At 41.3% G+C, this 17,151-nt stretch overlaps 1 pseudogene; it reads right to left on the bottom strand.

The window, feature by feature from the left end:
- LOC133111360 (uncharacterized) overlaps positions 1-17,151 on the bottom strand; it is a 45,515-nt pseudogene that overhangs the window by 15,415 nt on the left and 12,949 nt on the right.

Genomic DNA, 17,151 nt, shown 5'->3' with positions numbered 1-17,151 from the left:
AACTAATGTCCATATACTATACTACGGTAGATCAAGGCTCAAGAGCTGTGTTGGCACATGGGGTATCAGGTAGGTCTGGTGAACAGCCCAGACTCAGCAGGCAGGTGAAGCACACCAGGTTAGGTCTGCTTAGGTCAGAGAGAGAGAGAGAGAGAGAGAGAGAGAGAGAGAGAGAGAGAGAGAGAGAGAGAGAGAGAGAGAGAGAGAGAGAGAGAGAGAGAGAGAGAGAGATGAGAGAGAGAGAGAGAGAGAGAGAGAGAGAGAGAGAGAGAGAGAGAGAGAGAGAGAGAGAGAGAGAGAGAGAGAGAGAGAGAGAGAGAGAGAGAGAGAGAGAGAGAGAGAGAGAGAGAGAGAGAGAGAGAGAGAGAGAGAGAGAGAGAGAGAGAGAGAGAGAGAGAGAGAGAGAGAGAGAGAGAGAGAGAGAGATGTGTGTATACTTACAGCAGTGTGAGTGTGTCCAGTTTAGCAGCACACAGCGCTCTCACTCCTGAGTCTCCTGGGTGATTGTATCTCAGGTCCAGCTCTCTCAGGTGTGAGGGTTTGAACACAGAGCTGAAGCCAGAAAATCACAGCCTCTCTGTGTGACTCTACAGCCTGACAGCCTGCAGAGAGAAGAACACACACACCTTACAGCACATTTACATAAACTAACAGAGCTGTGTAAATGGTTGGCATTTATATAGCGCCTTTATCCAAAGCGCTGTACAATTGATGCTTCTCATTCACCCATTCATACACACACTCACACACTCACACACTCAGAAATTGGCTGCCATGCAAGGTGCCAACAGCTCGTCAGGAGCATTTGGGGGTTAGGTGTCTTGCTCAGGGACACTTCAACACAGCCTGGGTGGAGGATTGAACCGGCAACCCTCCGACTGCCAGACAACTGCTCTTACTGCCTGAGCCATGTCACCCCATGCTGCATTTTCTGTAATGAAACGTGTTCCATGATGAAAAAGGTTTACCTCAAAAGAATAGCCTATGTTTCTGTATGTCATTGTATCGTGCAGTTTGCGTTCTCACACATGGCATCGTCCCTCCCCTGCCAGAGAATAATTATCACCATGTTTCAATTTGAATGAGATGGGCTGTAATTCGGTTTGCATGAAACTCAAATATTAATGAGTAAAGATTAAGAAATTGCAGTGGTCTTATTAATCTAATTTAAAACGCGATTAATATTATGTGTCAATAGGTGCATTGCAAAGTCAGGATTCTAAGACTTCTGTCAATATGTTTGCATCTGTATGGTAAAATCTCACAAAGTGAATAGAAAGGAAAGTTGATCTGATCTTGTCACCCCAGAGGGTGAAAAGCGTTAAAACTCACGGTTCTCTGTTCCTTATTTTGTAACATGAAGACTGAGTAGCATTTTAGTTTTGTTTGCTGGGCTTGCATAAAATGATAGATTTATTTTGTGGTGTTATCATTTCCTTTCATTTTCAGTACACGTTAAGACAGTTACGCTTTGAAACTCCTCACATCCCACCGCCCAACCACCTGTCCTCTTGACCCCATCTCTTCTACCCTTCTACAATCCATCTCTAATGACATTCTCCCTTTTCTCTCCTCTCTAATCAACACCTCCCTTTCTTCTGGCACTATGCCCTCTTCCCTTAAGAGGGCCAGAGTCACTCCCCTCCCCTGACCCCTCTACTCTGAAAAACTACCGGTCTGTCTCTCTTCTTCCCTTTCTCGCTAAAACTCTGGAATGGGCGGTCTGCTCCCAACTGTCAACTTATCTTCTACAGAACAATCTTCACAATCCCAACCAGTCCGGCTTCAAGAGTGGCCACTCTACTGAGACCACCCTGCTCGCAGTCACTGAGGCACTCCACTCTGCTAAAGCCAAATCCCTCTCCTCTGTCCTCATCTTCCTCGACCTGTCGGCCGCCTTTGATACTGTCAACCGTGAGATTCTGCTCTCATCACTGTCTGGGACGGGTGTCACAGGATCTGCACTCGCATGGTTTTCCTCCTACCTCTCTGGTCATTCCTACGACTGACTTGGAGGGGCTCAGTCTCTGACCCTCACCCCCTACAAACTGGAGTCCCGCAGGGCTCAGTTCTTGGTCCTCTCCTCTTTTCTCTATACACCATGTCTCTTGGTTCTGTTATCTCTTCCCATGGCATTTCTTACCATTCTTATTCCGATGACGCCCAACTCTTTCTTTCCTTCCCCCCCAATACCCAGGTCGCCACACAGATCTCTGCCTGCTTGGCTGATATCTCTGCGTGGATGACTTCCCACCACCTGAAGCTTAACCTTGCCAAGACTGAGCTTCTCTACATCCCTGCTAAGTCCTCTCCAACAATCAATCTCTCTGATTGTTGAGGACTTTGTAGTATCTTCCTATCATACGGCCAAGAATCTTGGGGTGACTCTTGATAACCACCTCACCCTCGCTCCACATGTATCATTCACTGCCAGAACCTGCAGGTTCTTCCTCTACAATATATGTATCCATCATCTCCTAATGGAGAAAGCCACCCAGCTCCTAGTCCAGGCACTTGTCATTTCCCGCCCGGATTACTGCAACTCCCTCCTGGCCGGTCTCCCAGCTTGTGCCATCAAGCCCCTCCAGTTGGTCAAGAATGTCACAGCCCTCCTGACCACCAGTAAGCCCAGGTTGGCTCATGTCACCCCACTCCTCATTGGCCTCCACTGGCTTCCTATTGCTGCACGCATCTGCTTCAAGGCCCTACTGTTGGCATTTCAGGCTGCTTTACATACAATCTTTAATTGCTCCCTACACCCCCCTCTGCTCTGCCAGCTCTGGTCGCCTTGTGGTTCTGTCGTGTCTAGGGAACGACAGAGTCCAAATCTTCAATTTGTCGAAAAACATCTTTGCGAGGGAAAAGACGACACCACGGCCGCAAGATCTTCAGCAAAATCAGACTTTATTTAGCACAAGTGCATAAAGCCGGACCAGTTCTCCAGAACTGACCCTGACTGTCATTTTTACACCAATTTTATACACAGTTACTCCACCTACAACTCCTCCTCAAACCTCATTCTGGCAAATCACCCACACTTTTCTTATCGTAACTCCTCCCAAAGCTCCTCCCACAACATCATTGTGGCAAATTGCCAACAGTCCTTATGCTCTGCCAACTCTGTACAAAGTTCAGGGCGTTCTGCCAACTACAAACAAAGTTCAGGACTCCCCCTGTCCTCACTTCACCCCGCACCTGCTCTTGGCAAACTACCAGACCTCATAAAGTTCTGGATGCCCTCCCTCTAACACACACGTCATCCATACACGTCACTCTGTATCTTTTGCTTTTATAAGACGAACTAAGCAGCAGTAATCTTTGAAAATATACAGACATACTAAACATTTGATTTAATATTCACTTCTAATATGCTTTTCTAATATACAGACATACTAAATATTTGATTAATTATTCTCTTCTAAGGGAGTAAATGTACGTTGCATTCTTTGCTCTCATTTCAACAGTTTTCACTGTGGTTTCTTGCGTTTTCATAAGCTCAGCTATAATTAATGTTCTAGGTCAAATAGATACACTCCTGGCATAAAACATCGAGAGTCCCATGTCCTTGACAGTTCGAGACGCCTCCCCCCCAGCTGGCTGCTGTGTAATTCTAGCACAATTTAGCAGTTAATCAGTTTGAAACTATACAGGGTACATATCATACTTTAATATGGATATATTGATACACTTTTAGCACACATCCTCGAGAGTTTTGGAGGAACCAGCCTGCTCACTAAGGTGGAGTCTGATTTTGACTTGTGATTGTTTATCATGCTTTTAGGAGGGAGATCTTTTGTTCCGTGAACTTTCCCCTACAGTTCCTGCATTACGAGCACCTGGCGGTCGAGCTGCATGTTCACGCCTGTTTTCCATTCTGGTTCCTCAGTGTGAAATGTCTTGCCAACCACTGTCAGGACAGCAGAATCCCTCCCCATTTTTCGACACAGACTAAAAACACACCTTTTCAAACTGTACCTTAGTCCTCCCTCCTGATTTCTTCCCCCTCATCCCTCTTGTCTAACCATAAAAAAAACCTGGAAAAACCTATGTACTTGTAAGTTATAATTATTATTATTATTATTATTATTATAGATATTCAAAATCATATCTGCAATGTTATCAAATACCTTGATATACAATATTATCAGATATCATGGCAACCGTACAGTACTCACCCCAGTCGCCGCAGTTTACATTGTGGGTCCTTCAGTCCAGCAGAGAGCGCTCTCACTCCTGTATCCTGCAGCTCGTTGTCTCTTAGCTCCAGATCTTTCAGCTCTGAGTGAGGAGAACGCAGGACTGAGGCCAGAACATCACAGCAGCCCTCTGTGAGGTTACACCAACCCAACCTGTGGGGAAGACACGCACACGCACACACATTGGGCGTCATTTATGAAACGTGAGCCGAACGAAATTCAGCGTATATCCATCGGAAATGTATTTCCACAAATAATGTGGGATTTAGTTTTCGGATGTCAGTTTTTTTGTAGGAGCCGAACAAATTTCACGAGTGGTCTCAGCTGTTCGTATTGTGCACGTGAATGAAAGAGCACAGTTGTAATGCGTGTTTTGTTATTTTGTTTCTCCATTAAATAATATAATATTTCTTTTATTTACAGTGGCAAAATTATTTTCATATGCCAATTGGATATTACAATTATTCATATCACATAAAAACGCAACAGGATTCAACATTAAAATGGGTGATGTTTAATTCCGGTAATACTGATCAATTAATGCTTTGGAGTTGAATATAAATTCCATATAACATGTATGGGGCATGGCGTAGCCCACTACGCGTACTAAACCACGATCTGTAATGGTGTGTTCAAGTTACACCTGCAAACATCATTGAAGGCTATAGAAGTGGCATGACATGTGGCTGATTTGAGTTTTGTTTTTTGCCTAACGTTTAATGTCAGAGGTTGGCATTAAATATTTTTTCGACTAACTCTTTAAAGTGCTGAAAATTACATATATGGTGTTTTAGGGGAGTCAATTTCATGAATGTGCTGAAAGCTGTTGGTTTGTTTCCGATCACATACATTTATTTGCACACGGATTTCCGAAAATATTGATGAGGCCCATTGTGATTTTGACACCGTACATGTGGAGTTGATACATATCTAATTTCTCATTTGCCTACCCGTAAATCCTCAAATTGTGGCCGGGGTCTTTTATTTACTTAGGCTGCACAAAGCACAGGCCTTTATTTGGGGCAGGCTTGTATTCGAGGCAGGCCTTTATTTCTTATTAGGCTTCTGTTGTAGAATTTTATTCTTAGAAATAAAGTAAAAGGCTACACTTAAAGTGGGCCAACACTGTTCAACACTTCCTGTAACCGTTCAGAAACGCAACTTGAGTAGCTAAACCATTAATGAAAGCCAAAAAGATCTTCATAAAATACCAACTTGCCAGACACGCCTTCATGAACAATAACAAATTAGCGTAGATAACAGCAAGTTAAGGATCTTTTTTTCCTAAAGTGCGCTTTATTGTGAGACATGCGGGCTGGAATGCCTCGCGGCAACAAATGTGTTCAAATGTATACTGCTTCAGCTTTTGGCAAGCTACTCAGAAGGGGGCGGCAAGCGACTGGTAGCTTGAGAGCAACGTGTTGGAGACCCACGGTGTAGGACAACGACTTTTCATTGGCAACAGTATTAAACCAACCAACAATATAAATATTAAGAAGAGCTCTTTTATTTCATTGAGTTAAATCGAAACAATGTCTTCTAGTGCTCATGGACTGATAGCCCTACTGGTAGGCAATATTACCCTGGCTTGTATTTGGGGGCCGGCCTTTATTTGTCCGAATCGACCAGAGTTAACGTGATTTCCGTGTTATTATATTGATAGTGGTTACTGCAATAGTTGAAGTTAGTATTCATCCAGAGATGATGCAGATCAATACAGTCCTTAAATGCTTTTAGTTAATGTTCAATTCAAATATTCATGTATTTGTTTATTTGTGTTTTATTTCAGAAACTATATATATATATATATATATGTGTGTGTGTGTGTTTGTGTGTGTGTATACCAATATGCACCATTACGTTGTACCATTTGTACTTCTGGCTCTACTGACACTCTGCAAGTAAAGAGTTTAAACCTAACTGATGACCCAATTATCCAACAACCAGTTTCAGGGGTCCAATCCCCAACAGCATGGGTTATGTAAATTAGGTTCATAAAGTAATCTACCTAATTCTCAAAATTTGCACACAATTACTTGGGAAAACTGCAAAAAAGGCAAGGGTTGGCAAATCTGTCATCTGCGTTAAGGTCACACAGTACACAGCAGCACTGCTCACCCCAGTCTCTGTAGTTTACCGTTTGAACTCAAAAGTCCAGCACAGAGCTGCTCCACTCCCAAATCTCCCAGGTTATTGTAGCTGAGGTCCAGATCTCTCAGGGGTGAGTTTGATGACTGGAGAGATGAGGCCACAATATCACAGGACTTCTCTCTGAGATCACAGCTGTCCAGACTGCAAAGAAGAGTAAATATATTATAGTATAATAATGTCAGTTAAATTATGTAAGAATGCTGTGCTCCTGTTGCCTCCATGTGTTCAGGACTAAGTTTGATAATGCTGTCAGGAAAATAAGCCCTACATTTGGCAACTGCTGCACTTTCCACCTGAAAATCTGACGACCTGCTGGACTGAACTCTTTTTTTATACTGCAAATTCTTAGGACACATCTACCTGTCCTAAACCCTCCCATCCCATCCCAGAAGTGTACAGTAGCTGCCATCTTTTAGAGTGGGCAGTGAGTTTGTTTGCTATTGTGTGGGAGGTTTGACACAGCTATTGTACCACAAAAGTAAAGAAGCAAAAGCTATCACATATCTCAGAGTAGAAAGGGGCTACAGAGCAGCCTCTTTGATCATCTTCTACTCATGAAATAATGTACGGACCAGAAAGAACTAGCTATTGATGTCTGTTACGGACCGAACCTCAATCCACAACATAAACAAGATGCCAACGAGAAGAGGGCTTGAGTCTAGGGTTTTTAATTACAAAAATAGGGATTTACAACAAGTAGGAATTAATAAGTATTTAAGTTAAGAGTCCATAATTAAGTTAAGCGTCAAAATAGCGAATGGCGTCCAAGAGAGCGGGGACCAGCAGCTCAGACAGCGGGAGCAGGAACAGAAGGCGTGGGATGGACCGTCTTTCACAAGCATGCGTCGCATGCATCGCTCCGTCTTCACCAGCGCACAGGTATATTATATAGGCCCCGCCTGCCAGATCTCAGGGCACGGATTGGCACAGAGATAATTGGCAGGGGCATGCACTGTCCTATGTTTGTGGCCATGGCTACCAGCAGAGGGAGCCAAGCCAACCTTACTGTATTAAGTGACCACCAAGTACAGGGGATGCGTAACAATGTTGATCCCCACAACAGGAGGCTCTGACTCACCACAGAGCATCACTGTGCTATAGAAATGAAATGTGTCCTCTGGCAAATACGTAGGCCTCCCTACATAGACATAACCTATGCCACACCAACCAGGCTTGTATGTTCATTACAATCCATACAACCTTTTTCTCATCCATAGGAGGCCGAAGCCATTTTAAAGATCACAGAGATCAGAAAAATCATCTTTTCTCTAGAGATCTTTTTAAGGCATCATCTTCCTCCCTAGCTGGCTGATGCTCAAATGTCAAATCAACCTCACATTGGACAACAACATGGCCTACACCAGAGCATGTTTCCCAATATAGGGGCAATACACGACTGCTTTCAAAGAAAGTAGCCTATCACACCTATCAATGTAGGGACATTATCATTGTTGGGGACAAATGAGGCTCTCAGATAAATTATAAAATGTAAACGTCACGTGGGCACATTTGCTATGGGCTGGCTGAATAGGCTTTATGGGGCGATAAAAAACAATGTAACGTTAAGAAGGCTTTGGGAAATGCAGCCCTGAGCAGTTACTTGTAGCAAGCCATCTTCCTTGGATTTCTTTTTGCACAACCAGCACCAGATGGCAAATGTGAGCGCTCTACTCCAGAGCTGTCGTGAGCCCACCCCCGACGCTGCCAGTCGTTCCGCTAGATAAAATAAAATTGTCCAATGACGGGGTTGGAAAAAAAAAACATTTCCGTCCACCGTCTGGCAGTACGCTTACAGCTGTACAAGCACCATGCACCAGTGTGCACCATGTAATTGCCAGTGAATGCAGTTTTTGTATTGATTGAAAAACCGAGTTAAAATTATTATGATTTTTTAAACTTTTGTATAATGACAGTATTATGACCTATGCACTATGTTGTGTAGGATATTTTTTTGTAATTATATTGTACATTTGTGGGTAAAATGTAGAGGAGAACAGGGCACAAACTAGCATCATCAAGGAAATTGTCACGAGATTAAGAACAATCCATAGGAGTAATTGATAATAATTACAGATTTTTTTTGGAAACGCAAGGGAAAAACTGTTTTTGAGAAACCGTTGTCATGTAAACAGGGCCTTAATTTCATAATTTCATTGTAGATCATTCAGTGCTATTGTATACTGCTTTTTCTACTGACTCTGAGGAAGACGTCAGAATATCAGCCTTTCTCCTGTTGCGCTAAACAGTGCGTTTTGGTCTGAGCTTCCCATGCTCCAGCATTCCTTATTTTGGGCTAGTCCCTGTGACGTTGGGTAAGGAGTCCTTATTACTTTATTGTCCTGGCTGTACAGCACGTTATAATCCTAGTATAGTTAACCGGCTTGAAGCGCATTGAGGCTCTCCCTTTTTGCACTGATTATTCTCCATTTGTACTCTGTCATTCCAGAAACCACACTGCCAGCATACGCACTGCATACTATGCAGATTCATTATTGTTCCTTGTCCATGTACCACCATCTTTTCAACATTCTGTAAACAAGAAAGAATGTTCCATGGCTTCTGTGACTGCTCTTAAGAGTCCCACTGTGTATGAGCGGGTCCCAAGCCCGGCGTCCTGACACTCACTGTTCTCCATCTACCTCTCAAGCATTATTGTAACTATAAGCTATACAAATAAACTAAAGTTTGATTTGCATTAGAAATGTGTTCGTCTCTTCTATCGCCTCCAATTGCAGAGTCTGGAATAATACCATAGAAGTGTATTATGTATCTGCAACAATTGAAAATGATACCCTTTAATTTTGGTTGTATACCCCAAAAGCATCACTTGAATTATGTAACTCCTAATGACAGATTAAAATGTTCAAATTATATCACTTTATCATGCCATGACACTGTCATCACTTCATATCACAACAACATTTAAGGATGCCCCCAAAAGCTTCACCTTGCATTTCACTGTCAACTCCTAATGACAAATCATTCATTCATTCATTCATTATCCTAACCCGCTTATCCTGAACAGGGTCGCAGGGGGGCTGGAGCCTATCCCAACATACATTGGGCGAAAGGCAGGAATACACCCTGGACAGGTCGCCAGTCCATCGCAGGGCACACACACCATTCACTCACACACTCATACCCACGGGCAATTTAGACTCTCCAATCAGCCTATCCTGCATGTCTTTGGACTGTGGGAGGAAACCGGAGTACCCGGAGGAAACCCACGCAAACACAGGGAGAACATGCAAACTCCACACAGAGAGGCCCCGGCCAACACGGATTCAAACCCAGGACCTCCTTGCTGTGAGGCAGCAGTGCTACCCACTGCACCATCCGTGCATGTTTCCACTTTTTTTTTTTTACATGGTGTAAATGAGCATGACACTGTTATAACCACAACATAAATGAGTCCTTTAGTGGTCAAATTAAACTTGACATGATCAGCATTGCGTTTAAGGAGCAGGGGTATACGGTTTCAGAAGATATGTTCTTCTAGAGGTGTGTTTCACAAATTAACATTGGTGCATCTATCAAGATGAACTCATCTCAACCTGCAAAGAAAATAATATAAACTCATTTTACTTGACATTTTTGTCAGACTGGCTATTAGTTGACAGTCATTTCTAAATGTCAAGATAAAAAAATCAGTAGTATGACACATCTGTTATAGTGACCCTTCTATGCTATGAATGGACATGACACTTCACGACAGATATTATGTCATGCTAATGACATTGTCATTTCTATGTCATGACGACCACGGTCAAATAAAGTGTTACCGAAAATCCAATATGGTCACATAGGTCATAAGGACAAAATACTCACATGGCCTTCCTGCAGCTCCTGATTACTGGTAGCAGTCTGTGATGACCTGCTGCTGATGTGTTGTAGGACTTCAAATTAAACTCATCCAGGACCTCCTCTCTCATCAGCAATACGAAGGCCAGAGCGGAACATTGGTGTGGTTCAAGCTTTCCATGAGAAAGTTTTCCTGATCTCAAGGAATTCTGGATTTCCTCCACTAAATAGTTGTCATTCAGTTCAAGCAGGCAGTGGAACAAATTGATAGTCCTCTCTGCTGAAGATTCCTCTCTGATCGTCTTCTTAATATACTGAACTATTTTCTTCATGCTCTCTGATCTACTTTCTGTCTGTGTCTGTGGGTCTGGTATGGTCAAACTGATTTCTGTCTGTGGTTCTGGTACAGTTGATCTGTGTCCTGTCCACAGTCTTTTAAAGAAAGTAAAAATAGATTTTGTCTTGCGTCTTCCAAGACTAGATCTGCTTCCTGTCGGTGTCTGTGGGTCTTGTACAGGTGATCTGTGTCCTGTCGGTGTCTGTGGGTCTAGCACAGGTGATCTGCTTCCTGTCTGTGTATGTGGGTCTTGTACAGGTGATCTGTGTCCTGTCGGTGTCTGTGGGTCTAGTACAAGTGATCTGCTTCCTGTCTGTGTCTGTGGGTCTTGTAGAGGGGATCTGCTTCCTGTCTGTGTATGTGGGTCTTGTACAGGTGATCCGCTTCCTGTCGGTGTCTGTGGGTCTTGTACAGGTGATCTGTTTCCTGTTGGTGTCTGTGGGTCTTGTACAGGTGATCCGCTTCCTGTCTGTGTCAATAGTCCAACTAAGAGAGTCTGAACAGAGTCCAGAGAGAGTCCAAGAAGGAATCGGAGGAAAAGGTCCAGGTGTCCATTCTTACTCTCTAAGGCTTGAGCCACTGCACTCCTGTATAATTCGGACAGCTGCACTCGGTCACTGTGAGGTTTTGATTTAATAGCTACACATTCAGTGTGTACATTTAGTACATTTCTGTTCTCAGTAACACATGCATGAAATACAAATAACGCAGCCAGATACTCCTGAATACTAAGATGCACAAAGCAGTAGACCTTCTTCCGATACAACCCACACTCCACTTTAAAGATCTCTGTGCACACCACAGAGTACACTGAAGTTTCACTGACATCAATGCCACTCTGTCTCAGGTCCTCTTCATAGAATATCAGATTGCCCTTATCCAGCTGTAGAAAAGCCAGCTGCCCCAGTTTCAGAATGATTTCTGCATCCAACTCTGACATATTCTCTGGGTTTGTCTCTTCAGAATCATAATACTTCTCATTCTTCTTAGACGTCTGAACGAGCAGGAAATGTGTGTACATTTCAGTCACAGTTTTGGGAAGATCTCCACTCTTGGTTTCACCCAACCTTGTCTCCAGAACAGTAGCAGAAATGAAGCAGAAGACTGGTATGTGGCACATGATGTAGAGACTCCTGGATGACTTCAAGTGTGAGATAATTCTACTGACCAGGTTCTGATTTCTGATTTTCTTCCTGAAGTACTCCTCCTTCTGTGGGTCATTGAACCCTCGTACCTCTGTCACACGGTGGAGGTACTTCTGTGGAATCTGACTGGCTGCTGTGGGCCGGGAGGTGATCCAGATGAGAGCAGAGGGAAGTAATTTCCCCATAATGAGATTTGTCACAAGCTTGTGCACTGAGGTTGGCTTTTTTACATCACGCCAAATTTCATTTTTTTGGAAATCTAGAGGAGGTCGACACTCATCTAGACCATCAAAAATGAACAAAACTTTTACCTTACGATCAAAGCTTTTAATCTCTTCTGGGGAAAAATGATTCTGGAAAGTAAGTTCCGGAAAGTAATCCTGGAGAAGCTGCATCAAACTACATTTTGTCGTCTTCTTCAAATTAAGGTCTCGGAAAGGAAGAGTGAAGATAAAATCAATGTCCTGATTGGCTTTTCCTTCTGCCCAGTCTAGAATGAACTTCTGCACAGAGATGGTTTTCCCAATGCCAGCGATGCCCTTTGTAAGCACAGTTCTGGGTTTCTTTAGTCCAGGTGAAGCCGTAAAGATATCATTGCAGAGGATAGCAGTCTCCTGTGTGGTTTGCTGCTTGAATGCTATCTCAATCTGTCGGACTTCATGTTCGTTATTGACCCCCGCACTCCCCCCCTCTGTAATGTAGAGCTCTGTATAGATCTCATTGAGGGGGGTTGGGTGGTATTGCTTTGCTGAACTTTCAAATATTTGGTCAAATGTGTCCTTCAGATACTCCTTCAGTGTCTTCTGATCTCTTATTATGGATTCTCCTAAGAAAAGGAAAATCAGTGTTAAACCATGTTAAACCAGATCAGAGCACAACAATAGGAAGATTAAACTCTTGAGTCAAACATTAATTATATGAATACATGTGGGGTGAAAAATGTCCTGTATGCTCTATAGCTGAGATTGTGTAATTGGATGCATTAAGGTCAGCTAATCTAATTTAGCCAGCCTGCACTTTTATTACAGTTAACGTACACTAAGTGCAGGTGTGCCGGGTTAGTACATACAGTGGTGTGAAAAAGTGTTTGCCCCCTTCTTCAGCTGTAAAGTCTTCATTAAACCTATTGGTGCAGCAGATAATTCCTATGGGCAATGCATCAGTAGCATTGACCAACTGGACAAGTTTGACAGAGACCACTGATTAGTATTGTTTCCATCATTTTTCTTGTATGGGTAAAAAAATATATATATTATGAATGTATTTGAACATGACATTGACCCTGAGAGAAATTTCTTTAAAAATATAAGTATAATAATTGTGGTTACTATACGGAAGAGAAGTTCAATAAGAGCATTAAATTAGATCAAGGATTATCAATCATTCATTTTAATAGTAGAAGCCTATATGCCAACTTCGGAAAAATTGAAGAGTATATAAAGCGGTTTAAAAAAACCATTCAATATTATAGCTGTTTCTGAGACATGGCTCAACCCTGAGAAGGGATTGGAGAACATGGAGTTGCATGGATACGAACTGAATTATAGGAACAGGGTGAACAGAGGGGGAGGGGGAGTGGCTTTGTACATAGACAGGAACCTAAGGTACAAGATAATAGAAAGTATGTCAACTATTATTAATGACGTAATGGAATGTATTACTATAGAAATTTGCATGGGTACAAAAAGAAATGTAATTGTCAGCTGTGTATACAGAACTCCAGGGTCTAACATTGAAATATTTACAGAGATTATGGAGGGAATGTTTGCCAAAATAGATCAGAAGGTACATTTTATGTGTGGGGATTATAACATTGATCTCCTTAATCCTAACAAGCATAAAAGGACTGATGAGTTTATCGACGCAATGTTTACTATGAGTCTCTTTCCAACTATCACTAAGCCAACCAGAGTGACATCTTACAGTGCCACTCTGATTGACAATATCTACACTAATTATATGGACAACAACATAGTGAGTGGTATACTTCTGAATGACATCAGTGATCACTTGCCAGTTTTCGTGGTGTATGAGTGTGATCATTGGAATGCGAAAGAAAATAATATAATTAAATACAAGAGAGTGAGAACTGTTGAATCCCTCAGTGCATTCAGAACAGACCTACTGGCACAGCCCTGGGAAGAGGTGTATGATGAGTGTGATGTAGACAGAGCATATGATACATTTCTTGAAAGATTCCTAACACTATACGACAAAAACTGTCCATTACAGCAATGCAACAGGAAGCATAGACACATTGAATTACCCTGGATTACAAAGGGGTTACAGAATGCCAGCAAAAAAAAGAATTTATTATATAGGAAATTCATAAAAAATAGAACCAATGAAGCTGAAATAAAGTATAAAACATGTAAAAATAAGTTTACAAATATAATGAGGAGTTGCAAGAAGGAATATTATAATAAATTATTAGAGAAAAATAAAAATAAAAGTAAAGGGATATGGAACGTATTAAATCATATTATTAGAAAAGGAACTGCAAATAATAATTACCCTGATTATTTTATTGATAATAATAATACGATAAACAACATGAATGTGGTGGTTAATGAGTTCAATGATTTTTTTGTAAACGTGGGACCAAGATTGGCAGACGGAATCCCTGATCGGTCAAGAGAAGGGGGGGCAGCGGGAGATGGTATAGATATAAATTCACACTCCATATTCTTAAGAGCTGTTGATGAAAAAGAAATTGTTGATATTATCAACACCTGCAAGAAAAAAACTTCAACTGACTGGAATGGGTTTGATATGACCGTGGTAAAGGAAGTGGTTGAGGGTGTTGCAAAACCATTAAGTCACATCTTTAACTTGTCATTTCAAAAGGGTATATTTCCAGGTAAAATGAAAACTGCAAAGGTGATCCCTGTACATAAAACAGGTGATAAGCATCAATTTACTAATTATAGACCCGTGTCCCTACTATCTCAATTCTCTAAAATCTTAGATTACATTAATAGATTATACAACTTTATCGAGGAACATAACTTATTATCAGATAGCCAATATGGTTTTAGAGCCAACAGGTCAACAGCTATCGCATTAATGGAGCTAACAGAGGAAATAACTAATTGTATAGATAATATGCTGTAAGAATATTTATAGATTTAAAGAAAGCATTTGATACAATTAATCATGATATATTGCTTAGTAAAATGGAAAGGTATGGGATCAGAGGAGTAGGGCTTAAGTGGTTAAAAAGCTATATCAGCAACAGGCAACAATTTGTACAGTTGGGAGATCACAAATCATCTTGCTTAGACATTATATGTGGAGTCCCGCAAGGGTCAGTACTTGGTCCAATATTGTTTATTTTATATATAAATGATATATATAAAGTATCAAAATTATTTAAATTGGTTACATTTGCAGATGATACCAACATCCTTTGTTCCGGAGATAATTTATAACAGCTCTTAGCGATGGTTAAAATAGAAATGAATAAATTAAAAACATGGTTTGATGTAAATAGATTATCATTGAATTTGAATAAAACCAAATTAATGATTTTTGGTAATTGTAAAATAGACACAAGAGTGCAACTGGTCAACTGATATTGAGAGGGTATATGAAATAAAATTTCTAGGAGTAATACTAGACTGTAAAGTTTCTTGGAAGCCACAGGTAAAATATATAAGATCCAAACTATCAAGGAGCATTGCTGTGTTGGGGTAAGCCAAACATATACTGGAACAAAGTGTCGAGGACCCGGCCCTAGGCCCCCCTGATGAGAGATTGACGGGGGATGGGTTAGAAAGGAATGCATTGTTAACCCCTCGCACACGCCATCGAGGTGGTAGTAAGAACGCCCGTAAGAAGAAAAATATGTGGTTCAGAGAATGAGCAGCCATACTTGTCAGTAGAGGAGTCTGAAGTCGGGGGACTTAGATTTAGGGTTTTAAGGAGCAAGGTTAAAGTTCTGACTGAGAATACCCCAACCCTACAGGGGAGGGGCACAATGCCCGTCTAAAGAAAAACAAAAATAAGGAAAACGGAAGGGACGTCAATACCGAAAGAAAATTAAGAGGCTTCAAGGGCCTTCCTGAGGATAACACAAATAACTTATCGAATAGATTTAAAGGACTGACTATAGAGGAGTTAAATGATGAATTACACTCAGCTATTAGCTGGATGTCCTTTGTAGATCCCTTAAGGCGCCGCGGAGAGGGGCACCTGAAGAGTGTGTTGAGATGGTGGCAGGCTTTAACGTCTGGCTTGCATGAGATCAAAGTTTGGAGGAAGTCAAAGAGAGATTATGAAACTGACACAGACACCAGTGATGAATAGGTTCATTAAAAACAACATAAGGGCTAGTGTTTTTCCACTCGTATATTAAGATGGTGGAAATTCCCAAACCAGAGGGGCCCATGAAATAAAATATTGGGGACAGTTCTTTTGAGGTATGAGAAAATGACAATTGGAAAAACAGAAATAATTAATATGATCATTAAAAAACAGGTTATATAAAAGATAAATGTCTTCCCGCTTGACATAATGGGGGCATTTCTTATCAAAAAAGGTACACTTTTGTATGCAAAAAAGATATATAAGGAATAAGCTTTTAGACCTTAGAGCAGGATCCCAGAATTCGGCTTCAGAAGATATCTACGAGCTGGTGAAGAAAGAGCCACGCAGAACAACTATAACCAAGCTGGAGTGGTAATTATAATCTATATTACTTGTAGAAGTAGGAAAAGTAACATATTATAAGTTTACTTTTATATATCTTTTATTTCTCATTAGGGTACTATATAAAGTAGAAAAATGTAGAGAAATTATCATATTTAGATAAATATAATATTATAGGAATAGTTTCTTTTTAAACGTCAAGAAGGGGGAGCTATAGGATAAGGCTAAGGCCAAAGAGGATGGATATAGGAAGGGTGTGCCTTGATTTTTAAACATCGTGGTGGAAAGGTAATTTAGAAAGAGCTAAGAGGGGTATATGTAACTTGCATGTGATTAGCAAACTGCAAAAGATGATATGTACACTGTAATCTGTACAACTCTATTCTTTTGATTGATTATAATAAAGTATATCTTACTATAATCATATGTGATAAAGATTCTTTAGAGGAATACATTGAATACAGGACATCAATTACCAGATTTGCATCACACCCTTCACTTCGAGACTGGGCTGGAAGTTCAGTAGAACTTACCAGGGCTCCAGGACGTTCGGAGTACTTGAGTTCGTCCCCGAGACACCTCCTCGTGGGGTACTGCTCGTGGGAACGTGAGGTCTGAGCTCGGCAAGGGGTCCGTGGCTCACGACAAAAGGGTGTTGTATATTTTATATTGTTCACTTGTACTGCCTTATGCCTTATGATTGGGGGGGGGGGGTGAGGGCACATGGCAATAAGGTACATTATGGCTCAGGTTAAAAGGAAAATAAGGAAATATGAAAAGGAATTCAATAGAATGTTGACAGAGACCTGATTTAAGTTTATTTTTGAAGTAAATAGGGGTAGGACCAGATAAGCAGAGGCTTCATTCCTAC

Source organism: Conger conger, chromosome 15 (genome assembly GCF_963514075.1).
Source record: "Conger conger chromosome 15, fConCon1.1, whole genome shotgun sequence".
NCBI classification, from domain to species: domain Eukaryota; kingdom Metazoa; phylum Chordata; class Actinopteri; order Anguilliformes; family Congridae; genus Conger; species Conger conger.
This window is presented reverse-complemented; position numbering and strand designations above follow the sequence as displayed.